General features: G+C 42.5%; 1 protein-coding gene across 1 annotated transcript in view; it reads right to left on the reverse strand.

Moving 5' to 3' along the window:
- Positions 1-23,515, reverse strand: part of htr2cl1 (5-hydroxytryptamine (serotonin) receptor 2C, G protein-coupled-like 1) — a 107,371-nt gene that overhangs the window by 58,083 nt on the left and 25,773 nt on the right. Inside the window, exons 2-3 of the mRNA XM_040140357.1 lie at positions 11,103-11,168; positions 7,184-7,327 (exon numbers count right to left, since the gene is read on the reverse strand). The gene's annotated coding sequence lies outside the window, so the exon portion shown is untranslated. The remainder of the gene's footprint in view (positions 1-7,183; positions 7,328-11,102; positions 11,169-23,515) is intronic.

Below are 23,515 nucleotides of genomic sequence, written 5' to 3' on the forward strand. Positions count from 1 at the left end.
AAGGCAGAGCGGTGCACACGAAAGACAAAGGTCACTTCATGGTTGCCATCACAGATGTTTTTCTGTCTGTATCAAATTTAACTCATCGCCATTGAAGAAAAAAATAAATCGCTGAGACTAGAATTTATGCAGAAAGCTCCATTTTTTTTTCCAGTTATGGTATTTTTTGCTCTCTAATACACACGCACACACCAAGAGGGCTTCGTGTTCATATTTAATGAGGGATGTTCAGTGTGTAGATCGCCGTTTCCATCGATTCGACAGTCAGCAGGGGAGATGCGTTCGATAATTTATGATAATGACGGGGAGATGCTAAACCCCTTTATCCCACTTGAACAGGACAGTCTCTTCTTTTTCTCCCTCTTCCCTTCTCCTCTGCCACTCCCACTCTGCTTGATTTGAATTTTTTAAGAGATCTTGTCCTTCTGCATTATCACAAAAATAGACTTTGAGTTCTGAGAAGAAAGAGGAAAGAGTGGGAGGATGGTGGGCGGAGCATTGTGGGTGTCTGTACGTGAGCGTAAATGTACAAAAGTGTGTGTGGGTGCCTGTGTGCCCACGTTGTGTGTGTGTGTGTGTGTGAGGCAGCCCTGGAGAGAGTTTTACTCAGCATTTTGACACAGCCCTCCACTCTTAAATGTTAACATTACTGGAGATTAAACAAAAGGACACGCTCAACACACTTTCTCCCTCTCATCCACACACACACACACACACACACACACACACACACACACACACACACACACACACACACACACACACACACACTTCCTTAATGACATTTTCTTGATGTGCCCGCCTCCATTATAAAAACTACTTAAACCACGTAAAGCTGACAAAACAACCGGGGGCCCCCTGGGGAAGAGCGGAAGAGAGGCAGGAGTGAGGGGAGGAGAGGAATTTTCGGTTTTAATTGCCAAGCTTGTTAGCCTTTTTCTCTGTCATTAGTGCCTTATTAGCATGTCATTACAAATCCAGACGGTGTTAGACAGCCTGGAGGGGAGTAATTACTTTATGGGTATATTTGCACGTGCATGTCATGCAGAGAACCATTATTTTTTGTGTTTACTATATATTGAAATAAAGATGTGAGTATCTATCAAAACATTTTTGCAGTTTTTTTTTTTTTTTTTTAACAGCCCCCCCCCCCAAACATCCTGTCATTGATATTCACATACATACATTTAATTATAAGGGAGTTTTAGTGCTTTGCTCAAGGGAACACTGACTGATTTATCATTAGCGTGGAGATTTTCAAAATTTTCCTTCTCCAGTCAGATATTTCAGCTAAAGATTCACACGTCCTAAAATGTTGTCAAGACCCCATAGAATTTTGATAATGAATGCTGTCAACCATTTGACACACATGTCACCAAATGGTTGACAAAATTACAGATACAGAGGGTGTGAGGAGAGCTAATTTGGGTTTGTGCACCCAACGGGGGCACGGTGATGGGTTGTCAAATGTGTGTCCCAAAGTCCACATCCGCTGATTACCATTATTTTTGGCAACCGGAAGCCTCTGAGGAGTGACTGTTGTGGCAAAGGGAGTTGCTAATTAAAATCTGACTGCCCACCTTAACACTTTACTAGCAGAAAAATGTCTCAAAATCCAAGCATTGCAACTGTCCTGGCTTTGCAGCCCTGTCAGGCATAAGCCGGCTAAGGCCGTGTCCTCCTCACAGAAATGAATGGAAATGTGGGGCAGATTCTGTGCAGCCACATATGCATTTGAGGTGATGATGGATAGTTTTTTCTTGGAATGGTGGCAAATAATTGCTGTTATAGTGTCATTACATAGAAATCCAGCCAGGCCAAAAATATGATTGTATACAAACAAGGTTGTAAATTTAGGCAGATGCTGGAACAAATGGCAGTTTGCTTAATCAGCAACATTTCATAAATAAAGAAAAATTTGTCAAAATGAATAGAATAATTTAGATAAGTGTTAGCACCATGGACAGTGTCATAAGACTGCAGAAAAACTGAATGTTAATGGTTCCCAAACTTGCAGCAGTGTCTTTAAGACCCCACCTGACTAAACCATACTGTTACAGCCAAATTTGAAACTCAACTGCAACCCGAGTCCTGACCAATATTTTTGCTTTACTTTATGCGTTACTGACCATTAGCTTGTCAGGCCAACGCAGCAGCTACACTCTTCATTTCCTCTTCCCACTGGGCACCGGATATGGCCATGTTAGAGAGAAAATGGACAAGAGCCAGGGAACTTGATGCTTTGTTAGGGCAGCAGGAAACTCCAAAGGGCTAAATAAAAGTTCACTGCTAGATCAGATTATTGTTTTCGATGAGGCGGTAAACCTGTCGTGATGAGTACATCAGCACTGCGGAGAGCTGCAGAAAGCTACAGAGGAATTCACCTGTCACAATTTGTGTGTCAGCACCACAGACAGCAAAAAGGCAAAGTCTAAAAATAAGGTTGCGAAGATAAATAAGCGATCGCTTCTCGCCGTCCCGGTGACCTCTGTTAAACTTCCACATGCTGTCAAGTGACACACGGGTACTTGACGGTTGCTGGAAATATACTACACAAGTGGGCAGTGTGGGTTTTGGGACCAGCCGATTCCTACTGCAATGTCAGCGCCATGGAGAGGGGCATAGTGTTGCAAAAAATATACCGGCTGCAACAGATACATTAGCACTCTGAATGGCCTAAATAGGCTATGCTTCACATTGTAACCATAGATAGCTTTTTATCAGGTTATTTATGAAACAAAGGGCTACTGCACAATATTATGAGCTGTCAAAGTACAGTTATGACATAAGGCCTTGGTCCTCAAATGCTGATGATAACTTTCATAGCTAATTCGGAGGTTATAGCAAAGCCCTGTGTCTGCATTTTGGCTCTACAAACAATTAAAAACATATTTGTGAATCTTATAACAAGCTAGCATTCCTCAGACGGTACAGAGTCATGGCCCAGTCTTTCAGAGCTACTGCGTTAGATGCTGATCTCGAAAGAAGTAGGCACAATTTATAGAAAGTGAGTATCTCAAATCCTGTAAACAATAATTAAGCTGAGTGAGTGAAGAGGAGTCATATGTCTGTGCTGACTGATTGAATTGGCTTCTTGATGACCGTAAGGCTTTCGCTTTAGCACCATATGGGCAAAACCGGCATAGCACCGGGAGAAAAAAAGAGACAGAGAGCACAGATGAAAGATGAGAGTACTGCACAGGGAGGATAGCCGTAACTCCATTCAAATGTGAATCATAATTGTAAAGTGTTTGCTACAAAAAAAAAAAAAGGTTCTATGTAACCTGGCAACAGGAAAGTGAAGCGCAGCGTGATCAAGGTTGCAAGGCGCCAGTGACAACCAAAGACTGATAAAAAGATTGATTGAAATGGACTATAACATCCTTCACTTTTATAAAGATGACTTGAAAAATAAATACAGGAGTGGATCACCAGACCATAAACACCATAAATAAAATAAGGGTTCTACTTTGTAGAGTAAATGGGAAAGGCAAAGACTTGTAAGAGTTTATTACATTTCCTGTATCTTCCGATGTCATTCACACTCTGCTGAAGCCCTTGAGTTTTTCCATTGGCTTAAAAGATCCATTGAGGAAAAAAGCATGAACAATGCTGATGCGGATGTAGGCGTGAGAGAGTATATGAAAGAAAACAGAGTAGAGCAACAGAGTAGTTTACCCAAAGTCTCCTTCTGGACATTTCCCTGCATTTTGCAGTTGCCGTTGGCTTAAAGTGGTCCTCCAAAGAGAGATCTCTGAGGGTTAGTGGTTAAATGTTGCCATGATGGAAAGGAGCTGTCAGTTTCTTTCCGGAATGACTGCATCGCCACCATGACAGCAGAACAGAAGCCACGTACTGTATAAGCTCAAAAAAAAAAGTGTGAAAGGTCATATCATTGAGCTTTGATGTGAAAACAAGGATGGTCACTCAAGAAGCACCACCTCGTGTTTTCAAAGATTCCAAATATGGAGACCTCAGTACCGTTCAGTTATGAGTTTTTCTTATAGAATATTAGATGTTCAATAAGTAGTAATTACAACATGAAGTCCGATGATCATTTGTTAACCTTTTGTTATGGAATTTTGATGCTGGATTTAGAAGGCCAACAAGTCCTTTTATGATGGTATTTTTGCTCATAGCTACCGTTTGCCTCTGTGCTGTTTGTCTACCTTTTTGGGTATGTCTCTACAAGCTTTGCACACCTGGATTTGGGCAGTTTATCCCAAGCTCCCAAGCTTCCCATCAGAGTGGACGGGAGGTGACTGTGAGCTGCCGTCTTCAGGTTTCGTTACAGATGTTGTATGGGGTTTAAGTCTGGGCTTTGGCTGGGCCACTCAACGACAGCCAAGAGACCTGTCCCAAAGCCCAAGAAGACTCAGAAGTGTAACCGCTGCCAAAGGGGCTTCTCCAAAGTTCTGATCCGAGATGATATAAGATGATCTTTTAATTGAGAAATTTCAAGTTTGCAAAAATTTGTAAAAATACAGTTTTCACTTTGGCAAAAATGGCAATTTTATCCATTCAAAACTACATTGACATCACAATAAAGTGTGGAAAAAGTGAAGGGATCTGAAAACTTTCTGAAGCCACACATATGTTTATATATACACACCGTATTTATGCGCATAGGTACCTACTCACATGTACATACTTAAACATGTGCTCATAGTCATGTTTTTCCAATCCCTCGCAGAAGCACATCAATTCATTGCATCAACATACTCCTCATATACCCGCACATCATATGAAATCTGGTATTAGTAATCGGGTATTAAGTGTAGGTAAAATAGAAACAGATGTTCTGAGACAGGTGTTTGAGGAAGCTCCACTGAAATAAAACTCATGGCTATGGTCCAGTATGAAATAAAAACAAAATAAACAAGCATTACGTTAGAGAGTGTTATTCAACTGACCTATCCGCACGTAATGCAAAGATATCAAAATGACAGATTCGAAAGTAAATAAGTAGCTTAAGGTAAAGAGGAGCGATTCATACACTACAGTGTTTTGAAGCAGCGTGTTTGTCCCCTGAGGTAGTTGACTGATTCACTCACTTTTTTTTATCAGATAGATTCACACTTCATTATGACTGATCCTTGCAGCCAAACATGCCGAAACACACCGTTTTTTTCCCCCCCTCAGCTCCAGCGAAGAAGTAATTAAACTTAACTTGGTGCGTTGCACCGACAAAACAAATTGATCCTGGCTGTAGGATCGAAAATATTGTGAGTACCCTCCATGCTTGTGCGATTTAAGTGTATATCTACATTTTGTACAGCGCATAACAAACTGAGAAAGCAGGACATAAGCACATGCAAGGAAATGTAAATAGAGGTTATCTGACCTTCACGCTCTGGTGGCAGAGTCTGGAGAGAGGGAGAGAGGGGGGAGAGCGATGACATAGAGCCAGAAGAGGACAGGATAGCTCCTCCAGACCAGGGGGCTTGAGAGACTAATTAACTCGAGAGACGTGACCTTTCTCTCCTCCTCCCCGAGAGGAAACATGCGTGTCTCTGTGTGTGTGCTTGTGTGTATGTATTTTGAATCAATACAACGGCACAGTCATCGCAGCCAGATGGACACATGCACATTCTGGGCTGCACATTTCGGCTGGCCCCCCGTGGACTTCAGCAGATGATGAAGATCACGTCACGCAGACTCACGTGGGCTCGGGAAGAACATGGTGTGGGTTAAAACGACCTCTTTGTTAAGGTTTGGGGACCTTTGTTGTCACTGTCGCAAAGTGAAACACTTAGTTAAGGTTAGGGAAAGACCACGGTCGTAGTTAAAAGAAAGTAACGACCGTCGGTGGGGAATGGGAATCGAGCAATAGTCTCCCGTGTTTGAGTCCGACACGTTAATGACCCATCCTTCAACCCTGACCTCATCCCTATGCAAACCCTTTGGCTCTATAACAACACTACAGTATTTCCCCCCCTATGCTCCCAATGAACAACATTCATAGTCCCTCCAGCCCCTAAAGGGCGCTGCAACTTGAACATAACATGTTGTTTTTTGGTATTTGCTGAAAAGACTGATGCTCCTATTTTTTCTCGGGAGGACAGTCTTGAGTTAAATTCACGCAGAGCTTTCGCATCAGGTTGTAACTGGTGACCGCTGACACGCAGATTTGTGCTGTTGACCACTTACAAACTGTCTTTACAGAGATGACCTTCGAGGGTACGGATAATATAGAATAATATGATAGAAAACTATCATATTAGCCGTGTTGCCCCATCCTTAGTTATATTACCCTGCTCTGCCAGAGTAGAAACTGCTCCACAAAAAAGGTATGGCTTGCGGCCAGTCGGGCAGGAGTCAAAATATATAAATTCATCTTTTAAAGAAACTGTTAACTTATGGTCCAGTCAGTTATAAGCTAGCTAGTTGCAAATTAGCGGTTAGCCACTAGCATTGTGTCAGTGAGGGTCAGACATGTTCACCAAATATGTTGGTGAGTAAAACCTTGAGAAAATGCAGTGAAAGTCTCACTTGTCAAACGTCAGCAGGCACCACTTTGCTTACCAGCACACACTCCGGCAGGAGGACAAACGACTCAGCTAATTAACGTGATGTAGTTAAAACCTGGTCGGGAGCTGCAGCTTTCCCGGGGAAAGACGGGCGAGAGAGAGAGAGAGAAGAAGTGTGTGTACATGTGTGTGGGGCGAGTCCCTATAGATGGACGGCATCGGATGCAGCGGGAGACCGAGAGGAGACAGAGTGGGAAAAGAGGGAGGAAGTGAGGGGAAATCAAGCATCCACTGGAGGGGGATAATTAGGAAATCTGAGTGTGTGTGTGTGTGTGTATGAGTGGGAGACATGTGACTGTATTGTACATGCTGTATGACTGCCTGTGTGTGTGTGTGTGCCTTTGTGTTAGTACTGTACATGTCATCATGTGGGAGTTTTCCTGCTCAGTCTGTCGCCACTAAATCACCGAGCGCTGACGTTCCCCGCCTGAATCCAGCACTAGACATGCCCACAACATCTCTGAGCTCTGAGGAACTGTGTGACTGTATGTCATCGGGCTGTGTTTACTCACCTGAGAGCAGGACGGCTTGTGTGTGTGTGTGTGTGTGTGTCAGTGTGATAGAACACAGTTTACAACATTAATACTAAACACGTATGAACAACTCAACCTAATTTTATCTCAAAAGGAGAGTGTGTATCCTGATGAACTCACCCCCTTTGCCGAAAGCCGATCTGATCTTCGCGTGGAACAAGCCCCTTTGGACGAGCTGCTTTAGTCTCTCGCTGCAGTCATGTGCCTATCGGACACACTGTCTTCACACCGGAGGAGTCCGACACGTGAGCTGCGCTTTTTAGCCTGAAACAGAAACAAACGGCGCTTGAATTTAGACTTTCAATAGCTGTCCGGATGAGACAAAGTTTCGAAGTTCAAATATTGACTTTGGCTATTGGGTTAAAAATTGTGTCGGCTGTCAGGGGGAAATTACTCAGGCTGGGTTAGGCTCTGGCTGTAATTTCAGGCCTGTGCTGTACTTTGGTTCCAGTAGTGTAGACTGCCACTCTCCTTTACATCTACAACTCATTTTCCTCCCTTCAGAAGCGGCCATTTGCAGCCATCCATTCCTGTTCAGTACAATGAACTGCCTCCCTCAGACCGAGGTCATCCATCACAGTAAACACAAAGCTTTCATTTGGCTTTGTCAAAGTGTTTTATTGTTGCTTCATTATCCCTGAGCTGAATGTTTTTTTTTTTTTTTTTTTAAGGGGTGTGCTTGTTATCTCACACTCCATTTATTGTCAATCACCGGACACTCAAAGGACGAAATGGAAGTGTGTGAGAGGAATTAATCTATCCCATCCACCAAAACAACATGTTGCCTCAGAAACTTTATTGTCTCCTTATACAGAGTGTCTGTTAGTCTGGTCAGTAGTTAATTTGTCGCCATAAAGTTTGTGTCTTTAAAATAACCCTCATAATGTATTTACACATCAGATTTATTTCATATTAAAGGGAATGTAAACTTGAATTGCACATAAATCTTCATGATCATTATCCTTCTTTAAATAGGCATATTTTAACTTCTGCCTCAGAGTGTTGATTATAAGAATTGTCTCAGTGGCTGCAAGGACACTGCCTATGGTAAACATCTATTTAATGCTACTATGGCTTCACACTGTACAGCGGCATTAAATCATATTCACAAAACCTGCCAACAACCCCAAACATGTCTGTGTGGTAGAGACTATTTTTGTTTAATGGCCTGAAAGGCTCAATCCTGATGTTTAGCAGGTATACTGTCTACCCTGTTCACCGTCGTGTTTTAGCTCATTAGAATGCTAGCATTTGCTAATTAGCATTAAGCATACAGTACAGCTGAGGCTGATGGGAATGCCATTAGTTTTGCAGGTACTTGGCCATAATCCAAAGCCCTGGACAAGTTAAATTTTGACCTTGATGACGGCACTGGATGAAAAGTCAGTGGATCATCAAAGTCATCGCGCCCCGTCCTTTGGGCACCATGAATGTCTGTCCAAAAATTTCATAGCAATCCATCCAGTAGCTGTTGAGATATATTTCAGTCTGGACGAAAAGTGTTGAACCAACTGACGGACCAACAGACCGCTATCGCCATCCCTACATGCACCCAACTTACATGGCTAATAGAAAACCATTAACAGAAAACTTAGCTTTTTTTGGGGAATGTTCACAGATTCTAATGCTGTGTTTTAGATTCAATCATTTGTTTTCAGTTTGATAGCCTGTAGCCTTAACAGTTCTAATACCACGCTGAACCAGCACTAAGTTGTAAGTCTAAAATACCCTCTAAACAGTCTAGACAATATCTCTCTCACACACACACTCACTTCACTGTGTGCATGCCTGTCTTAAACAAAAAAATCTAATAAGCAGAGAAAAGGTATTCTTCTCATTATTTAAAGAAAGAAAAAAAAAAAAGGAACTACAATCTAAGTTTGTCCTCTTTGGGAGTGAGTCCATCCACGTGTTTCACATATAGCTGGAAAACTCTGTTTGTATTGACTTCCTAAAAAAAACAACAAATATTGATTCCCTCTCCCTCCTCGCCTCACTCTCTTTCTCCAATCTTCTTTTTCTTTTTCTTTCAGTTAATTGCTGAAGGCAACGGCGAGGACTAATAATAGAGTCCATCTAAGATGCCCCGCGGCAGCCACCTTGGACCTGCGCTATTACTACAAGTAGGCACCATCACAAGCAGCCAATAATAGGAGGCACAGGGGTCAAAGCCACAGCAGTGGACAGCAGGAAAAATATATCGCTATTTGCTATTTCCAAGTCAAGTAACACACCCGGGTAAAAGCTGAAAAGTTTTCCCCAGATACATATGAAAAACAAAATATCAGGAGGAACTAAGAAAGTTTGCTAATTCGCTAATTAGATCCCCTGCTACCACTAGGGCTGGCAAGGCTGTGCTTTTTGGGAATGGACTGTGACTCGAACCAATAAGAAAAGCTCAGCTGAAACACTGTCAAACACCGTCTTCTCCACTTGGCACCACAAGCTTTACGTCAATCCTTAAAAAGCTATAAGCTTTAGCCTTCAGTTGTAAAATAAGATGCCAAAAAGCAACACTCAGGCTCTGATGTAACAGCACCGAGGGTAGAAAGCTCTCAATCTGTAAATGATCTTACTTGATTTAATTTTGTTTTGTAAAAAGGATTGAGATGTAATTAGTCTGAAGTCAAAACTAAACACTTGGCCTGCAGCCTCAGCGCCTTATACTTTGGAGAAAAAAAGAGTTTAATTTATAATAAACTGCATCCTTTAATTATATAAGCCTAAGTTCAGGCTGAGGACACATTCAATGCATAATAGATAACCTGAATGTGTTAGTACTGCATATGGCTTTCAGGAAATTAAAGGTGAATGCCAGTGTTTTTGCATGTTTTATAATGCATTAAATATGACAGTTTTGTACATTTCTGCATAGTATCTTCCCAGACTCTCTTGCTTTCCTTCTGTCCACCACACCGTAAAAATCAACTTGCAGAGATTTAAAAGTTGTTTGTGAAAGGTAATCCATCACAATGAACATTGAAATCGCATTTGCTTTTTCTTCTAGGTCACCTTATCGCTGTGTGGCACCAAATCCAGCGCATCTGTGCTTGTATCTGTGCAAATGACATTGCAGACATCTTTTGACTCAAGGGCTTTCGGTGAACTTCGGCATGTGCTGTACTTGCCGTGTGATTTATTCATTTTAAATCGGCAGTCGCGAACAACAGCTGTCTGGTTCGCATTATCTCTGCGAGGTAAATGGAATAAAGAGAATTCAAGTCCCCTTGACAATAAATGAGCCTAAGAACATTAACCGCTAAATTCATTATTTAAACCAGGGGGGCTATGAAGACATAGCACTGGACGTGATTAGGCCTACACGTTTAAAATTCTTCCTCTCAATCCATCAATTGCCTGCAAGTACACAGGATTCAAATATTTACAGATGTTGTACCGTACACGTACATGCCCAAGGTGTATATGTATATGTATCACTAACCAGCATATTCGTGCTCAGCGATATGTGTGAGTATGCGACTGGCACCTCCACGTCCACATACAATTTAACAGCCAATATGCACAATGCGATTGTACAGACGTTGGCTGTAAAGTAGCTAGCACCCAAACACCGGCTAGCGGAGCTTCCCCTCATCTGTGTGCGTTCGTTAAGAAGATTCATGGAGCACCGGGATAAGCACAAAGTTTTCAACCAGGTTTAAACATTTTGAACTTGCCCTCGTGCATCTCTGCATCGATATTTGCCGCCCTGCGTCTAATCGTGTCTTTCCATTGACTTTGTATGCAATTATCCCACCTGTAAAATTTGCCTGTGTACGCTAAGTGCCTACTGCCATGCTAGCAGCGCTGTCAGGCTGCGCTGAGGCACAGTGGTGCACTGAGCTAAATGCTAATGTCTGCACGATGACGTGCTCACAGTAACAATGCACGCAAGCTGATGTTTAGTGGGTGTAAAGGTTACCTTAGTTTAGTGTGTTGGCACGGTAACATCTACAAATTAGCCCTAAACACAAAGTACAGCTGAGGCGGATAGGAATGTCGTTAGTTTGGTCATAAAACAAAGTATTGGATGACTTACAGTTTTGACCTGATGGTGGCACTGGATAAAAACTCAGAGGATCACCAGAGGTCAGTAAGATACATCCTGTGGGACACATGATTACATGTACCACATTTCTTGACAATCCAGCCAATAGTTGTTCAGTCACTTCACTCAAAACCACAAACACTACCCTCATGATGGCGGCAGAGGAAAAGTTGGGCTCATCAAAGTCATTAGGATTCATTGTCTGGGAATCACTACCGTTTATACATAATTTCGTGGCCATCCATTCAGTAATTTGTTGAGATATTTCAGTCCGGACCAACCAGCCGACAGATCGATATAGCACACCCATAGAGCCGTGATGCTAGCATGGTTGAAAGCACAACACTCCTCCGTCTAAACCATCTCTTCAGCCCCTAATTACAAAAATAACATCAGCAGCATTGGAGCTGTTACAGAACAGATCATGAGAGACGTTAAACCATCCAGGCATCAGAAGGGTATGTTTGAGCATAATTGGTAACACCTCCGTGACAGAATGGGCAATTTCATCATCTATATTGCCACCCTGTGCAGTATAGAGCCACTTGTAAATGTTACAGCCGTGCACTATGGGTTCAACAGACGTGTTGCTTTTACAAAGCATCGGACATACACACACCCAATTGTGAAAACACAAACACAGTAAAACTGTTGAGGATATGAGGATGGTTGTCTCACTGTTTTACCCACATTTAAGGGAGAAATGGAGAAAAAGAATAAGACAAAATAGACTGCAGTATTGCACTGGACACGGTGACAGGGGAAGACTGGAAACCTAAAGGGAAGACGGGGAAAAAGACTGAAAACACAAAAGAAAGATGAAGAGAAGGAGAGACAGGGAATGCGGTTTGTAATACAAGGCTGCAGCATCAGGTGGTAAGGAAGATAGAGGGGAGCCAAGAGCAGACAGTCTAGAGAAAATGGAGAAAGCGAGAGGTTGAGAAACAGATGGGACCCAAACACACACACACACACACACACACACACACACACACACACACACACACACACACACACACACACACACACACACACACACACACAAGGAAGAGGGAATATTCTTGGCTTCACTGGCAATCAATATTAACATCCCAGTTAACCTCAGCATTTCCTGCTGAGTAGCTCAAATGTTGCATCAAAAACATTCAGGATTTCATCTGAGAGTAGTTTACCGAGCAAAATTGAATCATGCTTAACAAAGCAAATACTGGACATTTTCTTCATGTGTTCCAGTTTTCATCAAGATGTGTGGTCTTGATTTAAACCTCTCCCAGGTAAGATGTTGCAGTGAACTCATCCCGCTTCAGTCACCAGATGAATCAGTCCTGAGCACCGCAAGCGTTTTTTTTTTTAGCCTTCACTTGCTTCGACGGCTCGGAGGAAACGATGAACAAGCAAAACCACTCCAGTTTTACAATCACAAAAATGTGATGCACTTAAAGTATTCTATAAAAACGGCTTCATCAGTGACCGATTGCAGTCCCAAATCCAAAGACCTGCCAACTTCCTGTGCCCGTAAAATCGATTACATTCGTACAGTTTTAAAGTCTTGGCGACCTCATCGCCCTGGTCATTTCTGAGCTGAAAACAATCCATCGCCGGTCGTATATCTTGCTTAGCTGGAATAAAGTCCAGTTTGCGAGTGTCTGCTGGGATACAGACAAGAATGAGATTAGTCGACAGCATGGTTGTATATTTAGTCATATTCAGTGAGTAGCGTTTGGTGCACAACTCCACCGCCTACTTAACTTTTTACATGGGAATTATTCTACTACCTGAAGTATAACAAAAGCACAAATAAAGTTCGGAAGGTTTTCATTGGAAAGATAGCATACTTTTAAAGGTAGCAGATCGCTTTTCAGCTCCAAGACGGCACCGATCACCATAACGAATGAGCAGAAAATGCTTTTCGTAATAAGAAAAGTGGAGAGAAAACTTGGGAGAAAATGTTACGTAGCTGCTGCTTATCCTTTTAAAGTAATTCATAAAATAAATGAAGTGTATTTTTAAAATCTGATTTCCCCTTAGGATTTTGTTTTTGGCATATTTTTGAAACCAGTTCTCACACAATTCATTCATACTTGACCTTTAACATTAGACATGTTTTTCATTAGCAAACTTCACAAAATGCTCAATTATTTTCCTTTTTTTTGTTTTTTTCTCCCCAAGTCCATGTCTCAAACTGTACATCTAGTGCTGCTGCTTATACTGTCACTTGAAATGGTAAATAGCCGGTCCTGAAAAGAGCTTGTGCGTGTGATATTCCATGCACAAGCCGACCATTTTGATGGTGGACTGATTATTAAAATGCGTCACGGAGGGAGCAAGAGGTCAGCAAGGGTTGAGATTATTATTTTTATAGCCAAACAAACTACTGTTACTGTTCCCCTGGGGTTCAGGAGAAAGATCCACGCTTTCGCTGTGTGTGGGGTCAATAAACACATAAATTAACCTAGTCATCGTATTCAATAATCCATAATGAGCTTGACTTGTCTTCAGAGAATTTTATGGAGGCTGCAACCTCGAGATAAACAAACTATGAAAAAAACGAAATTAAAGGAATACGATACCAAAAAAAAAAAAAAAAAATGCATGTTTTGATTATCGAATAATCTGTGTTCTTGGTTCTTCACGGACCGTCGCACCTGCCTTCTGCTTGGGTTAACAGCTGCTACAATGGAGTCGGTTGCCGACCCTGAGTCAAAATGTATCAAATCATCCATAGACACGTCTTTAACCAATCACACAGAATCCTCCACTTCTCCGACATTTATCGGTATGTAGTACACTCCGCACTTCCTTCGTGTGACACTATTGCCTCCTCTGGTGTTTTTATGCTATGTGTATTTATATTAGAGTCAGTATTGCAATGCTAGTCTGTCTTTAAAACGTGGTTTCCTGGTGGCCTGCTTGATTTGTTTCTATAACTTGCCTTTTTTTTCTTTGCACTACTGACTAAATCACTAATGCAAAGAAGTTTTTTTTTTTTTTGGTGTATTATTCCTTTAAACTTGGTTAAATGGTTTAAAGTACTTTAGAATTCAGAGTCACAATCAACATTGTGTAACTGGTGTGCTTAAACCTGCAAAATCAGAAACATACACGTGGAAGCAAACTGGTTTCTACAAAAATAAAGTTTTCAAATGTTTGAGCTCTCATCTGTTGTAGATTTATTCATTTACATTGTCTAAGCGTCACAAGCATAAATGTATCAACTGACCACAAATGCCGTCCTGGACATTACAGGTACTACAGCAATACTGCTACAGTGCTTCCAGCAAATTAGAAGTCAGAGATATGAAAACCAGTTCACCCAGTTTGTTTCCTGTAAACTGGTGTCACACACATGCATGTGGATTTTAAGGGCCCTGCAAACAAACCGGCGCGCACACACACACACACACACACACACACACACACACACAGACACACACACACACACACACACACACACACACAGTTTTACATTGGCATGCAGCATGAGTGAGCCAGACATTTCATTGCTCCCTCTCTGTCTCCCTCGACTCTCTGTCATAAACTCTTCTTTCTCTCTCTACCTCTACCTTTTCCTCTCTTCCCGCCTGCTCACTGTGTCTCTCTCTCCCTGCCTTCCTCCAAGTCCATTATTTCTCCATTAAGCGCCAGGATGACCTGTATAATTGCCTTCAATGACTGGGTCCTAATGAAAAAAAAAACACATCGCATTAGTGGTGAGATGCCGTGTGTGTTCTCTCCACGTCAAGCTGTCGGGCATCGACCGAGGCAGATAATATTGTCTGTCAGGCCCGACTGTTACGCCCTTTTTACCCCGCATCTCTGCGTGTTGTATGCGTGCGAGTGTGTGCGACCTGCTAGAACCTTGGCCGACGCTGATAATATTCTCTAAGACCCTTGTTCAAGCCTTTTAACCCTGCTCTGTGTGTGACAGTGTTTGTGTTTGTGTGTGTGTGTGACTCGGTCAGCTGATGACAGGAGAGAGGGCAATCCAAGCATACTACATGTGAGTGTATATGTGTGTGTGGGGGGGTGGGTGTGTGTGTGAGAGAGAGAGAGAGAGAGAGAGTGAGAACATGAAAGAGAAAGGGAACGAAGAAGCGAGCAATGCAGAGAGAAAGACTGCAAATGCAAGAGAGAGAGGAAAAGAAAGGTAGAGACACATTTGTTGAACTGGCAGATCTTGTTCAATATAGATGTATTGAAATTCATGTGTTGATCCAGTGGCTCAAACACACAAAATAATGCAAAAAGAAAAAAAAAAAAAAGCTTTCTCTTTGATTTCTTTAAGGACAGAGCTGAGCAGTGGGTGTAAAAGGATGAAAGAAGAGAGGAGGAGCTTCAGGGGATGACCTACACATGTGCCCGGGTACAGTAGCCACACGGTACTGTTCAACCTGGACAGCGTGTAAAAAAAAAGGGGGCCGCCTTGTTCCAATGATCAGCGTTTCAGTCTTGCATTAGCACGGCTGTAAAAGACTGAATTCCATATCCAGTGTCATGACCGTTTTAATTCCTTCGCCACATGAGCTACATGAGATTCAGGGAATTTGTCTTCTGTATGAGGGCTGGCTACATGCAGATGACAAGTAACAAATAAAGATGATGTGTTATGATACATGCGGCTAATTTGGACTTCGAATGTGACCAAGGTTGCAGCTAATAGCTTTGTAAAATGAAAGCCAGGGGAAAATGTCATCACAGCAAAGCTCAAAAACCAAGAAATGTCGTTCGGCATCGCCGTTGTATTCTATTTCCTGCGCTGACGATGAATGTTGGGATTGGGCGTAAATCGTGTATTCCAGGATCACCCAAACTGGACGTAATCCCAAGGGACACCAAGCTGTCAGGAAACAAGATGGACAGATTTTTGAGGAAGGAAAAACCAGCGGTACTCATCGTGGCCAAAACGCAAGTCGAATCATAAATGTAAGGAAAGCCGTCTTGCTTTTGATAGAACTGTTAATGTAGCATGAGAGCCTTGGGTCTTTTGTGCCTAAAAGTTTGAGCTTAATTTAATTTGGATATTTCATTTGCGCAACCGTAGCTCATGAGAAACGTGTGAAAAGAAATCATCTTGTTTGGTATCTCCATTGCTGGTTGAGAAAGAGGAAATCCGCTTCCAAAGGGGGACCTGACAGGAATGGCTCGAAAAACCAGCAGGGCTGGACAATTCTCTGGCTCATCCAGTCAAGTGGTAAGTGTTCAGCCACTCTCCCAAGTGAGGAGGAGGAGGGCCCATCTTCCCCCGAGGCAAAACTCTGAATATTAGCTGTGACTAAAGAAGAAGAAAGTGTGGGATTGAAAAACCTGCGGTCCAGTTAAACCTGGGGACTTTGCAACACTGCAGCAAAAAGCGGTGAGAGGGTAGTGTAATGCACGATAGGATATAAAACACAGACCCTTCCTATATCTATTTCTATCTCCTCGTCATCATCCTCTCCATTGTGTGCTATATCTTATAAAGTAATAATGGCATAGAGAGGCGGTGTTAGAGATGAAAAAAAGAACGAACAGCAACGGAGAGGAAGACTTTAAAGAAAGGTCAGGCAAGAAATAAAGATATAAGACTTGGAAAGGAAAGAAAATGTGCTGTCTTATATGAGTTATTTATCCAGACTAGCAGATCATTCAAACCCCATTTTTGAGTCTACCTTTTCAGATTTTCCATTTCCCCTCCTCTTCCACTACACCATTAATTTATTTCTTTTTTTTCCTTCGTGTCTTCCATTTCTCCGCTTTCGACATCAGGTGCGCTCTTCTGTTCCCTGGGGAGTAGCAGAGGGAAATTAATTCTCTCTCCTCTCCTCTCCTCCGCTACTTCAGCCATTCCTTTCAGCATCTAGTTATCAATCTTGCTCTTTGTATGGATGTAATATGTATCAGTGGCACTGGTCTCCCTTCCTATTTATTTGGCCATTGATCCATCCTGTCTAATTTGAATTTCTTTGGTCCTCACCACTTTCATTCCCCTTGCTATGCTTTGTGTGGAGTTGGGTACGAGTGTGGGCTACAAAAGTCTGAAAAACATCTCTAAAATCACCTCTTTGTTCTACTTTCCTTCGCCTTACCTTTCCCTCCTCTACTTTCCTTCACCTCAGCCCTTCATCTGTTAATCCACTTTAGTATTTGCCTGTCGCTTTCTTGTACACTTGACACCTCTAAATTTCGCTGCCTCCTCCTTCCCATTCTCCCATTTCTAATTTCTGGCCCTCCGCTTTTCTGCCATTAATTTCTCGCTGTCCCTAAATTATCCTCCGACCTTCCTCTCCTTGCTCGTTTCCTCCTCTGTTTCCTCTCCATCTTCCCGACAGTTCCCACTATCGCCCTTCTGCTAAAATTGCCCTGTCATTTCTCCGCCGCAGCGCCCTTCCTATTGTGTTTATCGCCACATCTTCCCCGTGTCACATTCTCCGCTCCCCAAAGTGAGTTGTGTCTGCAGCTGCAGTTCATCGTCTGTGGCCAAGTGGACCGAGTTTGTCTAGTAATCATAACAGTAAATAATAAATATAAGACTTTCAGTGCTCATTTCAAGAAATGCATGAAATGTGTTTTTCATGCTCTGACTTGCCCCTATTTTATCTTATCATCAATGCAAAGCCTCACCAGTAATTTCATATCACATAGTTTAATTTCGAAGAGTGCTCCGCAGCCATATTTCTTTTCCGACGCATTGTTCTTCCCTAAGAAGGACGAGCATTGAACCAGCATGTCCAACACAACATAAACCAACAGGCAGTGTTCGGTTTCGCCTAACAAGTCGAGGGGCACTCTGCGATACATATGGTGCTTTGGCAGGCCGAGACTTGACTAACTTCATTTCCTCTTCACACAAATATGTTGTCCGAACACGCTGCCTCTTGGCCTGAAGGCCCGCGGGGATTAAGAGAAAATGAGTCAAAACGGTTTTGAGAGTTCTGCATAACCAAGGTAGTGGCCATCTGCCAGTTGCTAAAACGCTTGCTGGCATAGAAGGAGAAAGGTTCACACTTTGCACTGTTGGACCTAATTGTGTTCTCGTTATTATCAACGACATTTTGTGCTGATTGAAAAAATGTCAGATTTCTTTTAACCGGACTGAACGGTTCGACTCTTTGTGCTTCTTGGGTGATGCAATTATACTTCAAATATTCTGATTATTTTAGATGATAGAATGCAGAAAAAACAAAACGAAACTTGGAAACATCCCTCATTTTTAAACCAAAACTGACAAACAAAACATTGTCACCTACATGAAACTAAGAGGGCTTGTGCTAGTGACACAATTCAATCCAAAATTTGGATCGAAGATTCGGTCATTGAGTCGGCAGATTAGAAGTCAGTATTTTAGTTGGTAGGTTAGTATACGGTCCTCGAATTACAACGCGGTCCTGTGAGATTTACTGAAATTAGAAGTTGGCAAGCGCTCCAGGATGGGATGCTGTGGGCCAGGGAGAGCGTCAGGTTTATCCTCCAGATTCAGGCAAAATATGACGGCACTTCTTGATTTCATGTGAAGCCGCCTTTGAAATAGGACGGGCCCCGCGATTGAAAGCTCAATTCTTGACCTTGAAAACAACAGTTGATACAAGAATCCCACCACAGGTTCCACTCAGTGGCTGCTCTGGGGCTTTTCATCATGTCACACAAACCCTGGCAAACACTAACGATGCATTAAGTCTAAAACCGTGGACTTTTGTCCTAGTTTACTCAGAGAGACAAAATGTCCTCACAAGGATATAATGGAGAAAAATCCACCCACCCAGAGATACGCCGTTAAAACTGTGAATGTGTGGCGACAGTATCTTCATTGTTATGCAATGTCAATATCTGCATCTTCGCCAAGTGCAAACTTTTCATTTTGTGACATGGGGGCCTCGGTGCCCGGCGGAAGGAGATAACACACTAACACGCACCGATTTAAGTTAATGTTAATCGAAATCAAAGGGAAGTAAGAGAAGGGGAAAAGATGCTCAGTGTGAAGCAATGGGAGACGAAGATGATAGAATGCAGAAAAAACAAAACAAAACTCGTCATTTTTAAACCAAAACTGACAAACAAAACATTGTCACCTACATGAAACTAAGAGGGCTTGTACTAGTGACACAATTCAATCAAATATTTGGATCGAAGATTCAGATTCAGATTCAGTCATTGAGTCGGCAGATTAGAAGTCAGTATTTTAGTTGGTAGGTTAGTATACGGTCCTCGAATTACAACGCGGTCCTGTGAGATTTACTGAAATTAGAAGTTGGCAAGCGCTCCAGGATGGGATGCTGTAGGACAGGGAGAGCGTCAGGTTTATCCTCCAGATTCAGGCAAATTATGACGGCACTTCTTGATTTCATGTGAAGCCGCCTTTAAAATAGGACGGGCCCCGCGATTGAAAGCTCAATTCTTGACCTTGAAAACAACAGTTGATACAAGAATCCCACCACAGGTTCCACTCAGTGGCTGCTCTGGGGCTTTTCATCATGTCACACAAACCCTGGCAAACACTAACGATGCATTAAGTCTAAAACCGTGGACTTTTGTCCTAGTTTACTCAGAGAGACAAAATGTCCTCACAGGGATGTAATGGAGAAAAATCCACCCACCCAGAGATATGCCGTTAAAACTGTGAATGTGTGGCGACAGTATCTTCATTGTTATGCAATGTCAATATCTGCATCTTCGCCAAGTGCAAACTTTTCATTTTGTGACATGGGGGCCTCGGTGCCCGGCGGAAGGAGATAACACACTAACACGCACCGATTTAAGTTAATGTTAATCGAAATCAAAGGGAAGTAAGAGAAGGGGAAAAGATGCTCAGTGTGAAGCAATGGGAGACGAAGATGAAAGGACACATGGAGCGAGACAAAGACGGAGAAAGACACCAAAAGAAAGCAAAAGAAGAGTGTGATTATTGTTTGCCAGATAACGGGAAGATACATACAAACAAGGGCTAAAATGATTGAAAATATGATCAAAGGCAACCACAGTGTCGAAATGGTTGGCGATCTGCAACCCGTCCTGCAATATGTATGTCTTTTCATGTGTGTGACAGTACCTGTGCGTTGTTACATTTTTACATGTGAAAGGTTGAAGGGACTCATGGGAAAGGTGTCTTGGTAATAATCTCCTTAATCTCCTAATCAGAGTCTCACCGTGTTCTCACCTTCACTTTCACGTTTATTTGAGATACGATATCCGGAAATTACACAAAGAAAATTATTCTGTGTGAAAAAAATCTTCCGAAAAAGCGTCTCATGTGCATGCGCTGGTGCCGCATACATCGGAGGCAGAGGAGGGTTTTTCTCGCTTGGGCATATGTCGGCGATACAGCGGTAAGGTTTTTGTATGTGCGCACTTTGTGTGTGTGTGTTTTTATGCCTCCTCCGGGGAGACCCCACGCACCGTCTGTCTCTGACTGATTCAGTAATGCATTGCCACCGAGAGACGAGGGCGAGGAGGAGAAGGAAGAGGAGAGAAATGATGAGATGCAAAGGGAGGAAAAAGCCAAAGAAACAGCAAGACGATGGAGAGAAAGGAGAGAACATATTTATAAGGAAATAAAACGACCTCCACAAATGCAGAACATTTGCATCCCGATGTTAGATGTCACCTGCACTTCCAAATCGAGTTCTTCCTGTTACGTCTGCAGCCATTTTGTAAGAACAGATGCTGCAGACTTTCTATTTTGTTTTGTATCTCTTTTTTTTTTTTTTTTTCCCCCCCTCTTCCCCAAATGTGGATCTCGCTGTGGAAAAAAGGACAGAGCCGCTGGAGAGGTGAGAGGGGCGTAGGAGGGAGACAGGGAGACGAGAGGAGGCAGAAAATAAGATGATGAGTTGAGGAAAGAAAGAGAAAATGGAGGCTGGCGGAGGAGAGGGGAGGTGTTTTCCATCCTGTTTGTTCTTCATTAGGGTTTTCAAATCTAATGAGGCTAAGAGGGAGACAAGCGGGAGACAGAAGGAAAACACACAGAGAGATTATAGCAAATATGCAGATATACAGGAAGTGAAAGAGATTAATAAAAGTCCATAACAGAAAGAGGAGGCAGAAAAATGAAGAGGATAGATAAAAGATAAAAAGGAACAAAAGAGATAGCATGCATTAATGGACGGGGGCATGATACTGAGACTCCCAGCATTACTTGTACTGCATACCAATCTAACACTCAACACAGGGAGTGTGTATGTGTGTGGCGAGAGACGGACAGAGGCTGTGTGTGTTGCAGCCGGGTAAGTCTCCACGCCCTCTCCTCTTCTCGCTCTGCTCTGTCTACGTTTCCAAACAGCATTTCTAATTCATCTGCCCGATGGGGTCTATTACAATCTGCGTGCATGCGAGTGTGTGATTCTGTGTGTCAAGGAGAGAAACCGAAATGTCAAAACAAATGCAGAAGCTGCGGAACACGACTAGCTCGCGCTGGAGAGAGACAGCGGCGAATGACTCAAGGAAACCTGTTGCCTCCCATGTGTCGGTTTGCTTATGGAGGATAAGAGCGTGATTTGCCACCTATATGAGCGACGGAGGAAAGTGGGACGAAGCATGGCGGAGGTCATGGGGTCAGATTCAAAACAAAGATGTTACAAGTACGTGGCCACGCTGCTGGAAGAAATGGAAACTCGGCTGGAGTCATTAAGCCACAATTAGCCTAAAAGTTAAGGACGACGGCATTCTTTACGTTTCTCACTGGATTTGTCGCCAATTTGTTGAGAATAAGAAGAATATAGAAACCGCCCAGCCTCATCCTGCAAATAATGTAGGATATCGTCTGAATAGTTTATAATGACCGTCGCTGGATCCAGTTTAGACTTACCTCTTGGTTATATAGTCATAATAAGGCTAACTGTATCTCATTGGCAACTGTACTGAATACTCTATATTATATTGGTATTTTAATAACAGGTCTGTGTATGTCTCTGAGAAATTATGGAGTGTTTGCGTGAGAGAAACAGCTCTGACAGCTACTGATGAGAACATTGAGAGGAACATGATAGGAACTTTATGCTGAGAGATTTTCAAGTACGATACAGTAGAAAAGAAAAGAGAAAAATCAACCAATAAAATCCATAGAACCAATTTAAACTGTTCATCATTATTTACCTGCCCGTGGGTGCAGTCAAACACGGTTGATGGAGAAGGAAACACAAGCGTAATTAGGCTATTGTTTAGAAATCGGAGAGATTTGAGCGGTGGTGGTGAGATTTGTTAGCCTGGTTCCAGACCCCTAATTCCTTCTGTTCCTTAGTTATGGTGATGAATAATGGAAACAAAAGTGTTTCTACAGAACATTATGATGTGACAGTGAAGATGACCTTTGACCTTTTGGATATAAAACATCATCACGTCATTGATTTATCCTATTAGACATTGGTGTGAAAGTTGGTTATAAGTAATGTTATAATTGTAAGCATACACTAATTATAATTTGTTATAATTAGTGTGAAACCCGGTCATAGCCAACTTAGCCAAATTTGGCAAAATCCGAGAAATGAAGAGAAACTGCATGAAAAGTAAGGGGAACAAACTAATTACATGTTCAGTTCAAACATCTCTCCTGTTTCTCTTACTTTTACTTTCACCCCTCAAGTTTCTATAGAGCCAAACCATTGGACGCTGCCCTCTTCCTTTCCCATACCTTTCATTCATTTCCTCTCTCCTCAGCTAGCAAAAGATTGAGGGGAAGAGACAGAGAGCTAAGGCTGAGAGGATGGGAACTGTTTCGGGCCGGTCAGCTCTGCGTCTGTCGTGCTATGAAGCCTTGAACAGTGGGCCCTAACACAAACACAACTGGGGTCCGAACTTAGTTTCCCATTGGACCACCCCAAAGCGGAAACTATGCGACTCTGGCTAAAGTAAAAGTTGGACGAAATCAGTCGCGAAATGACACATGCGGAATTGATGCTACAAACTGAGAAGTCTCATTTGAAAACATCCACTATTCTGCATTTGGTAGCAGACAAAGAATAGAACGGTGAAGGACACAGCAAAGAAAAGCAATTAAGAAAGATGGAAATGAGACAGCATGTTGTTTCTCTGCTGGTGAGCTACCAGAAGGCGTGCTGTCATTACGAGATTTCAAACGATAAACATTCAATTTGAGATGTGATGACACACAGTGATAATATTTACAAAATGAAATGGAGAAATGATGAAAACCAACGCGGAGGGACTGCAGGATAGAAAAACTGAATGGACGGTTATGGGAAATGTCCAGCTTCTCGGAAGAAATAACAAGCTTATTATTCCCATTTTCCAACTCTACTGTGGAGTGTTGACAAACATTTCAATGGAGCGTACTTCCACCTTTAAATACAAAGCAGTCGTAATTTGAAAGACGCAGTTGTGGAACTGGAGCTGACATGATGTGATCCTAATGAAGTCTAATAGGCAGCGGACCGGTGTGTAATGTAGTGCATCCTCCTCTGTGAAACATTGTCCAC

The sequence above is a fragment of the Xiphias gladius genome, chromosome 12 (assembly GCF_016859285.1).
Source record: "Xiphias gladius isolate SHS-SW01 ecotype Sanya breed wild chromosome 12, ASM1685928v1, whole genome shotgun sequence".
Classification (NCBI taxonomy): domain Eukaryota; kingdom Metazoa; phylum Chordata; class Actinopteri; order Istiophoriformes; family Xiphiidae; genus Xiphias; species Xiphias gladius.